Below are 12,234 nucleotides of genomic sequence, written 5' to 3'. Positions count from 1 at the left end.
TGTAGCTTACTCTCAGTTACAGATTTGTGTGACTACCATTTCCTGAATCCAGTGCTTTAGGAACAGGTATTGTCCTCCTGGCAGACATGAGGTGGGGTCACAGGACAAAAGTCAAAATGAAGGTGAGAGCTTAGTTGCAACACACAGAGTGACAAAACCAGGGGAAAGCAGAGAAACTGCTCTACTTTCTGGAAGGGTAACATGTAAGATAGATGCTTTACCATTTGTGTTGTCTTGGCCACCTTGTCCAGAAGTATCCACATGTGTAGACAGCCATGAAGCAAAAGGGGAGATTCATATTTTTCAGCAAGTGGAAGGCTCCTTCTTCATTAAAATCTGCTGTCCTAAAGAAACAAATTGAAGATGTATCAACAGGAAAAATCTGGAATTAACTGTTTCCTACAAGACACCAGAGACCTGAGGTGGAACTGCCTCCTGTGCTTGAATCAAAGCTGATCAAAGCCATCCATATACACTGCCTAGAGTACAGATGTGCCCTTAAATGGCAGCTCTTGCTTGCTTTGCTTCCAGGGCAAGGCAGTAGTGTTCTCCTCTTCACAGGAATCAGGAGAATAATGCAAAATACAGCTCAGAAATCCAGGGGTGTGCTGAATTTGGCAGACATTCAGTAAACTTAATAGAGGAAAAACTGAGTGAGGACTTAAGAGCAAAGAAAAGTGTAACAGGCCCCTAAAAACTCAAAAAATCTACCAGGGTACTGACACTGTTCAAGCACAGTTCAGCATATGCCTTTCAGCTTTAGATCTGCTTTGAATGAAGAAGTTTGAGGCTGTGATAGTTTCTCCTGTTAATGATACATTCACTTGAATACAAAAGTTTCATCAGCAGAATCACATCTCTGAACATGATGAGTCAGCTGAAAATTGCAATTCAATCTCTACTGCTGTATCAAAGGTAATTCAAACATAGTCTGATTACTCTTAAAAGAAGAAAAAGACATTGATGAGCTGATTATTAGATTTCTTGGGATATCTGTGCATTCAGAAAGAAGTAGACTTTCTGAAAAATCTGGGGCATGATTCATCTACCCAGATGTAGAAGTCAGTAGCGCACTTAAAGCTAAACTGCTCATTTAGATATTCTTTATAGTCAGGGAAGACAAATAAGCCCCTCTAAGTCTCTACTACCTCAAGTGAAACAGATGTTTAAACCACATAACTAAACATTGCTAATTTCTTCTAGAATTATTCCATTGTAAGTGACTAAGATCCAACAGCATTAATCTTGCACTTTCTCAACAAATACCTAGAAGAGGTGAATGGTTAATTGTCCTTTTGAGGTTTTCCAGACACTGAAGATGAGGATCACAAGCCACTGTGCTCTGCACCACTGTCCCTTGCCTACACTCTGCCTGTCCATAGCTGGTTTCTCCCAGCATCACACCTCTGATATGAGCAGGCCCCAGATCCAGAGGGACCATTTCCCTGGCAGGATGGTAAAGTATGTTGGTCCCACAAAAGCATCACCTGGAGTACTATATCCAGGTACATAATTTACTACTTATTTAAACACCAGCACAAATAATTAACCGAAGGATATAGACCTAAGGATAAGTTGTGGATCATATTTTTGTACCATAGCTTCCCTAGAAAGCTTTTCCCAGTACCTATCATAATCTATTGTTCCCTACAAACTGAGGTAACTCTGGGATGGGAGTGAGAAAAAGGTTGCAGTCTTTTTGTATAAGTGCACATAAAGACAAAGTATTAAACAACCAGGAGTTTTTCCAAATCCCTGATGAGTTAAAGCAAACAACATTAATATCATATACAAACACTGTGCAGAATGTGGGGTGAGGGGTATACCAATCATTTCTCATTACAATCAGGGACTGGGCAAACCTTGCCTCTCAGGCACAAAATAATCTGACAAGCACAAACAGGACTTATTCTTTTGATTTAGCTTTATCAAAATATAAGGAAACATCTCCCTTCCCTCTCATTTTCTTATCCTCTCTTGATCTTCCTATCACCTTGAGCACATCACCCTGAAGCCATTCAGTTTTATCTCAGGCAACACAGTTTGTAGATGGAAATAGGATGATCCCTGAATGCATGGAAATGACTTGGTAAGCATTATATTTTTCAAAATGTCATTTCCTTTTTTTCAGGGGTGAGGAGAAGGGAAATAATAGTATCTCTCTTCTGCCTTTCTTATATTGTCTAGGTAAGCATATGCATTATTTTTATAACATCTCCTTACATGTTTTTGCATACAATAAAATACTGTAATAGAGGTACTTCATTTCCATTATTAAATTAAATGAGGACGGACATGCTTCTTGAAAACTTGTCAAATAATTGGGAAAAAAGGGTGTTTGGAATAGTGCTAAACATCCGAAACTCCCTGATATTGCCATGCAAAAGTCAACTGATTATTTCTGAGTGATGTATGCTATGCTGTTAGTCTAATTGCTAGCAGTGGTATTGCTCAGCCATAAAGAAGTTCACTGCATCAACAAAATTTAATTGGGGCATCTCAATATACTGGCATTTTCTTGCAGAGCTAGTTAAAATGAATACAGAAACTGCTATGCACAAGGACTGAAGTGTACGCTCTTCACGTGCATCACAGAAATTCACCGAAAAATTCATTTTACAAAAACACACTGTGATTCTGTTTCTTGCTCTTTTCTCCAGCAATCATTAACTGAACAAATGAACAAACAAACAAAAACCAGTCTAATTTACATTATCTTATGACACTCTGGGACTATTAAACTGACCAGACCATTGGCTTTGCTCTCATGCAAAAATTTTAGACAAGAAAGAAATAACAACAAAAAAAAAGAAAAGGAAAAACAAACTAAAAAAGGGTATAATTATTTTGTCCAAAATTTTTTTCATTAAATACTAGAAATAATCTATCTGGCATTGTTTGTGATATTTATATTAATATGCTATTGGTTTCCTAATGCACAGCACTGCTCTTAACAAAAATTACAAGGAAAAACCCAACAAAAATAACAACTTGATATTAAGGCATGAAAAACCAGCAATACAAAGCACTCAAAATGTTTTATTTTTATTACTCACATCCTCCCTGGGAGGCAGATTCACTAAGATAAGGAAGAAGCCTAAAATATCCACTGACATTACAGTGACCAGCAGGCAAAAAAAGTAAATAGCAATGTTAAAAAAAAAGGGAAAGTTTAATGCTCTCTCTGTGAATTTGTGGGAGAAAATGAGCACACCACAGTTTAAATGGGTAATAGGGCATGTTTCAGATGTGGCATATGAAAGCATTTGTTAAAATGCCGAACTTTACTTTTTCTCATTAAGTTGATTCACTGAGTAGGTAGCAAGGGAGTATCTGGCAAGTGCTGCCTGCTGTGGGAACCTCCACGCTGTACACATGGATCATTCAAAACTTTGAAGCAAACATGTTCACCGAGCCTTGCCTTTCAGAGCAAATCTGTCCTACCACTGTCAGACTTTCCTTACTTTTTTGCCATCACAGTTTAGGAAACCACTGTCTCTTACCAGTAATGGTTTAAGTAGAGACTTGTACAATTGAGATAGAGATCACAGAATTATGGAATGGTTTGGATTGGAAGGAGCCTTTAAATATCATATAGTCCAACACCTGTGCCATGGCTAGGAATCTCTTTCACTAGATCAGGTCGTTCAAAGCCCCATCCAACCTGACCTTGAATGCAATGATAAGACATACACAATTTTTCCAGAAAACCTGCTCCAGTGTTTCACCAAGTTATCATAAAAAACTTCTTCCTTGTATCTAATCTAAATCTACCATCTCTTAGATTAAAACCATTATCCCTTGTCCTGTCACTACACGCCCTGGTGAGAAGTCTCTTCATCATTCTTAGAAGCCTCCTTTAAGTAATGAAAAGCTGCAATAAAGTCTCTGTAGAGCCTTCTCTTCCCCAGGCTGAACAACCCCAACTCTCTCAATCTGTCTTCATAGGAGAGGTGCACCAGCCCTCTGAACATCTTTGTGGCCCTCTTCTGGACTCTCTCCAAGAGCTCCATGTCCTTCTTGTGTTGGGTGCTCCAGAACTGGACACAGTACTCCAGGTGGAGTCTCACAAGAATCACCTCCCCAAGGATGCACCCCAGGATGCAGTTGGCTTTCTGGGCTGACAGGGCACATTGTCAGCTCCTGTCTAATTTATCAGCCATTGGTATATCCAAGCCCTTCTTCTCAGGGCTGTTGTCAATCCCTTCATCCCCCAGCCTATATTGATACTGGGGATTGTGCCGAACCAGATGCAAGGTCCAGCATCTGGGTCAGGACAATCATCAGTATCAGTGAAGATGAGGTGATTAATGGATTGAGAGCAGATCCTTGAAGGGACAGACCCACACATCAGTGGGCACAATGGAAATACTCTCCTGGGCTTTGAGACTGCCAAGCACTTCAAAAGGACTTCCTTGTCTCAAAACTTTCCCAAGTGGCCTGCAAATCAGGCCCTAAATCTGCTTAGTAAAACTATTTCTCAGATGAAATTATTTCAGAAATGGATACTTGCTGTTGATTAATCAAAAACAGAGGTGATGCCTTTTTGCTTGAGTGGGATGCATTGAGGGTCAGGGGAGTATTGATTGTTCGGATTAATACACTGCACTTCCACACACGGGAAATGGTAACTCAGAATGAAAAGGCCTTATTCTGTCCTGCTTTCATGGGCACAATTCCCCACTGAAATCAATGTCTCAGGGAAAAACAGAGAATCAATGGTTCCAGGCATTAGTGAAGGTTAGAGTGCAAGACATACAGGGCAAATCATTGGCCATTGTAAGTCATGGTCACTCTCTTAACTCAGTGGATTTATTGCACTTTAGCTGGGGATTTGACCCTGAGAGCAATCTGTTTTTTTCCTTCATAACTATTATTTTCTTATATGATTTTCCTTATTCTTTGGGTTTACAATTGGTGGTATTCAAAATGGATTAGTCAGTGCTGTCTTAATTTCTAATATTCACAAATACTTTGAGAAGAAAGGTTTGATATTTTCTATGTCCTTTAAATTAACCTTTTTATGCTGCATAGGTATATATATCCTGCTTTTCACTGCTCGAAGAATATCTCTGATCTAGAAAGATGCTGGAAACCTAAAGGAAGGTATGACTACAGTAGTTTCATATTGAAATGTGGAGGATACTCAGCATCCTTTAGACGTGCATCTAATTCTCTTCCCTTTTCATGTATTTTTCTTCCTTTTGCATTTACTTCCTTTTTTTATTATTATTATTTCATATGATTGATGTTCTAAGAAATGTAGTATTTACCTGAATTTTACTATCCAAAATTCAGCAAGTTCTCTGCACAAACTCGTATGTATTTCTCCTTGAGACTGAGGAAAATACAGCTCTTTAATAAATATACTTAAGTTGTTGTTTGGGTTTTTTTAAGTATGAAGTTACAAACATCCCCCAGGCCTGAATTTAAAATTGAATTTAGAAGTATAAGGGAAAAAAATCTTCTGTTTGATGTGTTCATCCCAAATTTGCAGAATCTGAAAATTGGGATAGTTATGAAAAATTTAATTGCTAATCAAATTGACTTCTGATAATTAGAGATTCACTTTTGGAATAAGACAGCTTTCTAAGTCATTCCAGTGCTATCTTTTAATATAAAGACTGGAGGAAACCTCTGTTAGATATTTCTCAGAACCAAATCCAAATTCTGTCACTGCAGTTTCCAAAGAGTTCTTAAAATTACTTACCATCTCCCACTAAAAAACAGCTTATGGTCACAAGTAATGCTTATAGTTGCCTTTAGAAATCCCAACAAAAACTTCCCCAGCTTTATTATCCATTACCCCTGTATAAGAAATAGGATAGAAAATGACATACAAATAGATATGGATGAATGGGAGTCTAATTTAATAACTACTCAATATAACTGCCCACTGTCTGATGCATTGCTGCATAATGTGCTATTGATTTGGAGAAAAAAGATTCTATGATAGCTGGGAGCAAATGCCTGGCTCTCTTCCTCACAAGATTTATTGTTTCTGATAATGAGTAAATACATTTTATGCATGAAAAGCTAGCAAGGCTTTTTCTAACCATCTTAATTTTGTCAGCTCCAAGGACAAGACCCCTTTATAACTTCATGGGCACTGCACATAAAAAGTCTGTATGTACTTCAGTCAGCTAATGAAGGGTCTCATGAAGGGTAAGTAATTCCAGGAGATAGGACAGGCTGACAGGATTCCTTCATATACTCACTTTCTCATGGTACAAATTCTCTGATTTTCTTTAAGGAACATACAGGGTTTTTTGCTTCCCTTTCAGTCATTATTAAATCAGCGTTAAACAAGACATTAATTTTCTGGCTAGGTCAGGTAGCACATACTTCTGTGCTAGGTATTCCTCAAAAGAAAATGTGAACCATCTCAGGACTTGTAGCTGGTGGTTTTGACTCAGGTCTTTCATCAGTTCAGCCTTCTAAGGGGTTTCAGGACCAAAGAATGTGATTTATGGCAGTGAGGGGTAACTCATATTTAGAGGGAGATTAAGCCTGCCAAAACCCATCTTCTTCACCCTCATCCTATTTGTGGTTCCTCTTTATCTACAGTCAGGTTTATCCCAGGTAACTTCCTGAGTCATAATATAGCTGAATACTGCTTTACTTCCAGCTATTTGAGCAATTCTGCAATAAGCTGGCTGGTAAGAAAGCTCCTAAATCACTGTTTTCCTTCAGAAAGATTCCTCTGCAAAAGGGCATATCAGATTGAAGACTTTACCATTCTTTATTCCCTTACCCTTAAATTGCTGACACCTCTTAGTTGATCTTCTTGTCCACCTAAATAATATGGTTTAGCTCCTTGGTTTTCAAAGATCTGAGCTAATGATTTTGTCTGACACAGCATTTAACTGGAAACATGTTACTGCATTAGCAGGTTTTCATCACAGATTCCTACATACTTTAACCAGATTAAGATGGGTGGGAAGTGGAAAAAGAGCTGAGATTTATCCTCTACACCCATGATGTTCCAGATGCTCATATGGAGCTGTCCAACTATATCCTTAAAGGCACAGCTCTTTATTGTTGTATTAAAATTGTACCTACAATCATTAGGGAAGTGTGCCCACTGCTGGGAAAATCAAAGATGCTTCAATTCATATGCAATGTTTTTCTTTGGAACACATCTTATCTTTTATATGCATGTAAAAGATGTAGATATAAATGTAGTGCAGATGAAGATATAGATGCAGATATAGACGCAGATATAGACAGATATGTGTATATATGTTTGAGAATGAGAATATGCTGAGCCCAGATTTCATAAAGCTCAATATCTTTCTAGAATATCTACACTTGTAAATCATTGAAATTGGAAAGCCTGTTAAGATTACTATAAGATTAGTTTTAAGTGGTAAATCAGAGAGCCACCAGCAGTTATCCTGGAAAACTCATGGAGAAAAAATAAAGTGGCAAAAGAAAAAGGGAAAAAATAACTCTTAAAAAAGACAGAATAGAAAAGGATGTGATAATTAAAGCTCAACAGCTTAACTTGAAGTTTTAGGGGGAAAATAAATAAATAAATAAACAAATAAATAAAGTAATTAACCAGCGTGTAAGCATTAAGAAGATAATAAAGTGCCGAGCAACAGCTCCATACATACATACCAGTCAAAACCAATTTTATTTCCTTCTGTCATAGAAGAGAAGATTCCGTGAATAGTGACAAAGAGCTGATATTCTGTCCTAACTTTAGTAAGGCTTTTGCCACTGCTTCGTATCAATGTTCGGAGGCAATCTGGGGAAATAAGGACAAATAAAAATAATACAAAAATTAAAAGCTGCTTGGATACAATAATCAGAGAGTAGTTGTTAATTATTTGCCATTTTGGGGAGGACCACACAAACAGGATTAGCATCCAGGCTGATCTTGAGATTTTGAAGGTAGGATCTAAGTCAAATGGGGGGTAATTCAATGTGAATAAATACAAAGTTCTACACCTAATGAAAAAGAATCATCTCCACAAACTTGGGATGATGCTCAACCTAGAAGGCAGCACTACAGAAAAAATCTGGGAATGCCTTGATGAAAAGCCATCAACAATGCTACCTGGGTGCAAATTCAGGTAAGCATCACAGAAAAATTTGAGAAATAGCTTCTAAAAGAACCATGATATAATCTTTCCAATATGGACAAGGAAAACAATGAGAACATTTTAGTCTAGAAAATACGATCTACAGGGAAATAAATAAAAGACTGAGCCTTGTTTAAGCTGAAGAATATAAGACAGGAGTGACAAATGAGACAGTATTGATCAATGCATAGATGAAAGAAAATTATTGTGAATAGTTAATTATTTAATAGGATAAAATTAATCAAAAAAGATTTATGGTAGTTTTGGGGAAATCTTGGCTAGTGAAACAGATTGCTTAGGGTGAGAAGATGGAAGCTGTCTTTGAAATCTCCTGAGACAAGTATCTGTCACATTTACCTGTAACTGGTCACTCTCTGGGATAAGGGAGTGAATTTGAGAACAGTTTTAGAAGTAGTTTTTATTATTATTCTCCACCTATTCCTTACTGATAAAAGTATACACCGTTTCTTTCACACTTTTAGATTAGATTCACCAGAGGGTAGTTCTAGTGCTCCTCATTCAGCTTCCATCATTGTTGCTGACTTTTATAAATTTTCAGGATTCTGTTGAATTCCTAAATTTGATCCACCTCAGAAGGAATGTGGCTGGAATTGCCCATCCCTCAGTGACAGTTTTGCATTGTTTTGCACATACAAAAGATCCCAGCAACCTGAGGATTCAATGATTACAGTGGGATGTCCAGTGAGCCCTTGTTTTTGTTGTAGGAAAGAAGTAATAAAAAAGGTGCTTATTGCTACTTGTAACCTTGCAAGATGCAGTCCTTTGGAATACAAGATTGTCTTCAGTTACTTCATTTCATCTTTCTTACTCAGAAAAGCAAAACAATGCCTGTGTTTTATATATACAAGACTGCTGCCTTCATGCCTCTGTCCTGCACCCAGGGTCTTTCAAAACCAATAAACACACTCTAGGTACTTATTTAAGCTTAACTCAAACACTGGTTGAAACACAGTTTTGCCACTATTGGCACTGCTTTTTGAAAGAAAGAAAACACAGTTAGTTGCTGACAAACTCTCTTTAATACAACACTGATTATTTCATGTGTCAAGTTTCATTCCACGTACCAAATGATTCAGTTCTTCTTATTGTTTAAGATACATGCAGCTTGAATGCCTCTTCAGGCCAATAGTATCCTCATTAAATCTTCCAGGAATTATTCAAAATAATTTCCACTAGTCACCAAATTATGAAGTCTAAAAATCATTAATCTGAGTGTAGCAACATTTTATAAGGATGATGTTTTCCGGGTAATGGATACTCTGATAGTTCTAACTGCATGATGTCTTTAGCAAACTGAGGGGGATTTCTAATTTTATAAGAATGAAAATAAATATTTATTTATCTGGATTTAATGTGTATCACAATTACATTTCATACAAGCATTTTGCCACCTATTCTAAAGGGTCAGTCTAAATAAATGTCTAACGTTAAGACAAACACTGGAATGCTCCCTGTGAAAACTGATTTCATTTTGTCTGCCACATTGTCCCGGGCAGAATTGTCCTTCTCAGTGTCATTAGGCCAAGGAAAGTTGCATTCCTTGTATATGATCTCTATAATAGTCCAGCAGCAGCAGCAATAGCTACTAAGTTCAGGCTAACTATGCTGAAGCTTGACATTTGGAGAACAGGTCTTATGGGGAGAGGCTGAGAGAGCTGGGGCTGTTCAGCCTGGAGAAGAGGAGGCTGAAGGGAGTCGTCATTGCTCTCTACAGCTACCTAAAAGGAAGGTGTAGTGAGGTGGGTGTTGGCCTCTTCTCCCTGGTGACTAGAGATAGGACAAGAGGAAATGGGGTCAAGTTGTGCTAGGGGAGGTTCAGATTGGAAAAATTAGAAAAAATGTATTCACAGGAAGAGTGGTGAGGCATTGGAACAGGTTGCCCAGGAAGGTGGTGGAGGTGCCACCCCTGGAGGTGTTAAAAAAACGGGTAGATGAGGTGCTTCAGGAGATGTTTTAGAGGTCACAGGGGTGTAGGGCTGATGAGTGGACTTGATCTTGAAATTCTTTTCCAACCTTAGTGATCCTTTGATTCTATTATTCTGTTTTGGAGGGGATTGGAACTGATATGATTCTCAGCCACATCAAATATGTCACATGCAGGTGCCACAGGTTCTGTAGTCAGAGTACATGTACAGGTACTCTGTCCACAGCTCCGGGTCTGGACCATAGTGAAGACGTGCACGTGGTAAGGTCAGTAGACTTAGACAATGTTATAGTATAATTTGAAGGGATTGTCTACTGAAAACAGGATCAACCCAAGATGCTGTGGGACCTTGTTCATGTGCTGAATGTGCTCCACGTGGACAGGCAAAAAACCGGAACATCAGGAGATTTTCTTTTTTGTCTTTAGGGATTTTAGTTATATCTTTCTGTGGCCTCTGTCTTCCCTGGTTTGAACACTTCCAGAGTTGTTCATTTGTTGTAATGCTTTCACTTACCACTCTCTTACCAAAGCTACAGCTTTGGTGTGGAAGCATTTTAACAGGGTATAAGAAAGCTAGAATTGCAGGGACAGTTGGTACAGCAAAAAAAGCAAAAAAAAAATCAAAGAAAAAAAAAACAAAACTAAAAACACTAGACAAGCTCTAAGTCTCAGAATCTCATTGTCACGCTAAAGCTGTTGTTTACATTTCTCTGTATCTTATTGTATCTCATACAACAGGAACTTAAGTATTCTGCCTCACCTAGGTAACATCTGGGATACTGAAATAAGACTTATTTTTCATCAGTGATGTAACTCTTTTAAAACATCTCTTATTTCCTCCCTGGATCAGCTTAGCACCTGTCTCATATTTTATACTTCAATTTCACCAGCACTTTTCCTTATTCACTTCAGCTGCCTCAGAGAGCAATGGAGGTGTGCTAAGCATGTTTTCATAGGTGTAGCAATATAATTATATACCCCATTCATTTTTAGCTATGTATTTACTTTTTTTTTTCCTTAGAAAAAAATTAGTATCTGCATTTGCTTGTCTTCACTGCAGAGAAGTGGCTTTCATTCTCATGTGATAAACAGAAGCACCTGTAATCTGCCAACTCACTTGAAATATCACATAAAACACTGATGAGGGATCCTCACTCCTTGAAATTACCCTGTATATTCCAATCCTGGTGATGCAGTTGTAAAGATACATACTTTGCAACTAGATCAGGTTAACTGTACTCTATCCTCCTTGTCTAAAGATTAATTGTCTATTTCCCCATATGAGGGAACAGATTTCAAAAGCCCGGGAGACAGAACTAGAATGATTTTTCTATTATATCTTTCACTTTAGTCTAAAAAGGAAGGAGAAACTGAAGCAGCCTAGATTCAGCATTCCATTAACAACAAAAGAGGGCATATGGGAGTATGGTTATTTTTCACAAGGAAAAGCTTTTAAAATAAATTCAGGGTCAAACAGTACTTTATGGACCTAGAGGGAATGCTGAGAAAAGAAATCCTTGTCAATCTTCACAGACAGCAAACTATGAAAATCACATTAGATGTCCACTGGCTATGTTTAATTGAGAATCTGTTTTACTGGAGTTAGTGAAGAGCAGAAATAGAACTCAACAATATGAAGATGTTCTAATCCTTCAGGTGCTACAGTTAAATCTTTTGGGAAATGAAAATGCCATGAGTAAACAGAAAGCTCATTGACATCAAGGAAACACTTGTGTTGTATGTTGAGTTTGTATGACTTCTGCAACCAAGATTTTCCTCATGAGCCAGAACGACTTGACTATTTTTAATTTTCATTTTGCTGCCAGTTTGGGTATGAGCTGAGAAGTACAGCTGTGCTCATTCCAATTCTTTGTTCTGTGTGAAGACTTCCCTTGCTCACTTACACGTTTCATTTTGTATGTATGAGGAAAAGCCAGAACATAAACACTATCTGACAGTTTCAAGTTATGTCAAAATTTGTATCTATTTTTCTATTATGACATGATTATGCATTTTTTCTGTAAATGTATACAGGATCTCCCCAGAAATCTAGGAGATATACAACAATGACAAGTCATAATCTAAATACACATGGAAAAAAAAAAAAAAAAATGAAGAAGAAAATAACCACTCTTCTGGGCTGTACATCCACAGTGATTGCTTTGAAAGAATCATAAAAGTAACTCCTCTCTGTACTTT

At 37.6% G+C, this 12,234-nt stretch overlaps 1 long non-coding RNA gene across 1 annotated transcript in view; it reads right to left on the bottom strand.

The window, feature by feature from the left end:
- Positions 1 to 227: 227 nt before the first annotated feature.
- Positions 228 to 12,234, bottom strand: part of LOC127388084 (uncharacterized) — a 30,795-nt gene continuing 18,788 nt past the window's right edge. The window contains exons 3-4 of the long non-coding RNA XR_007890298.1: positions 7,624 to 7,753; positions 228 to 344 (exon numbers count right to left, since the gene is read on the bottom strand). This is a non-coding gene — a long non-coding RNA (uncharacterized LOC127388084). The remainder of the gene's footprint in view (positions 345 to 7,623; positions 7,754 to 12,234) is intronic.

Source organism: Apus apus, chromosome 1, assembly GCF_020740795.1.
Source record: "Apus apus isolate bApuApu2 chromosome 1, bApuApu2.pri.cur, whole genome shotgun sequence".
Taxonomy (NCBI): domain Eukaryota; kingdom Metazoa; phylum Chordata; class Aves; order Apodiformes; family Apodidae; genus Apus; species Apus apus.
This window is presented reverse-complemented; position numbering and strand designations above follow the sequence as displayed.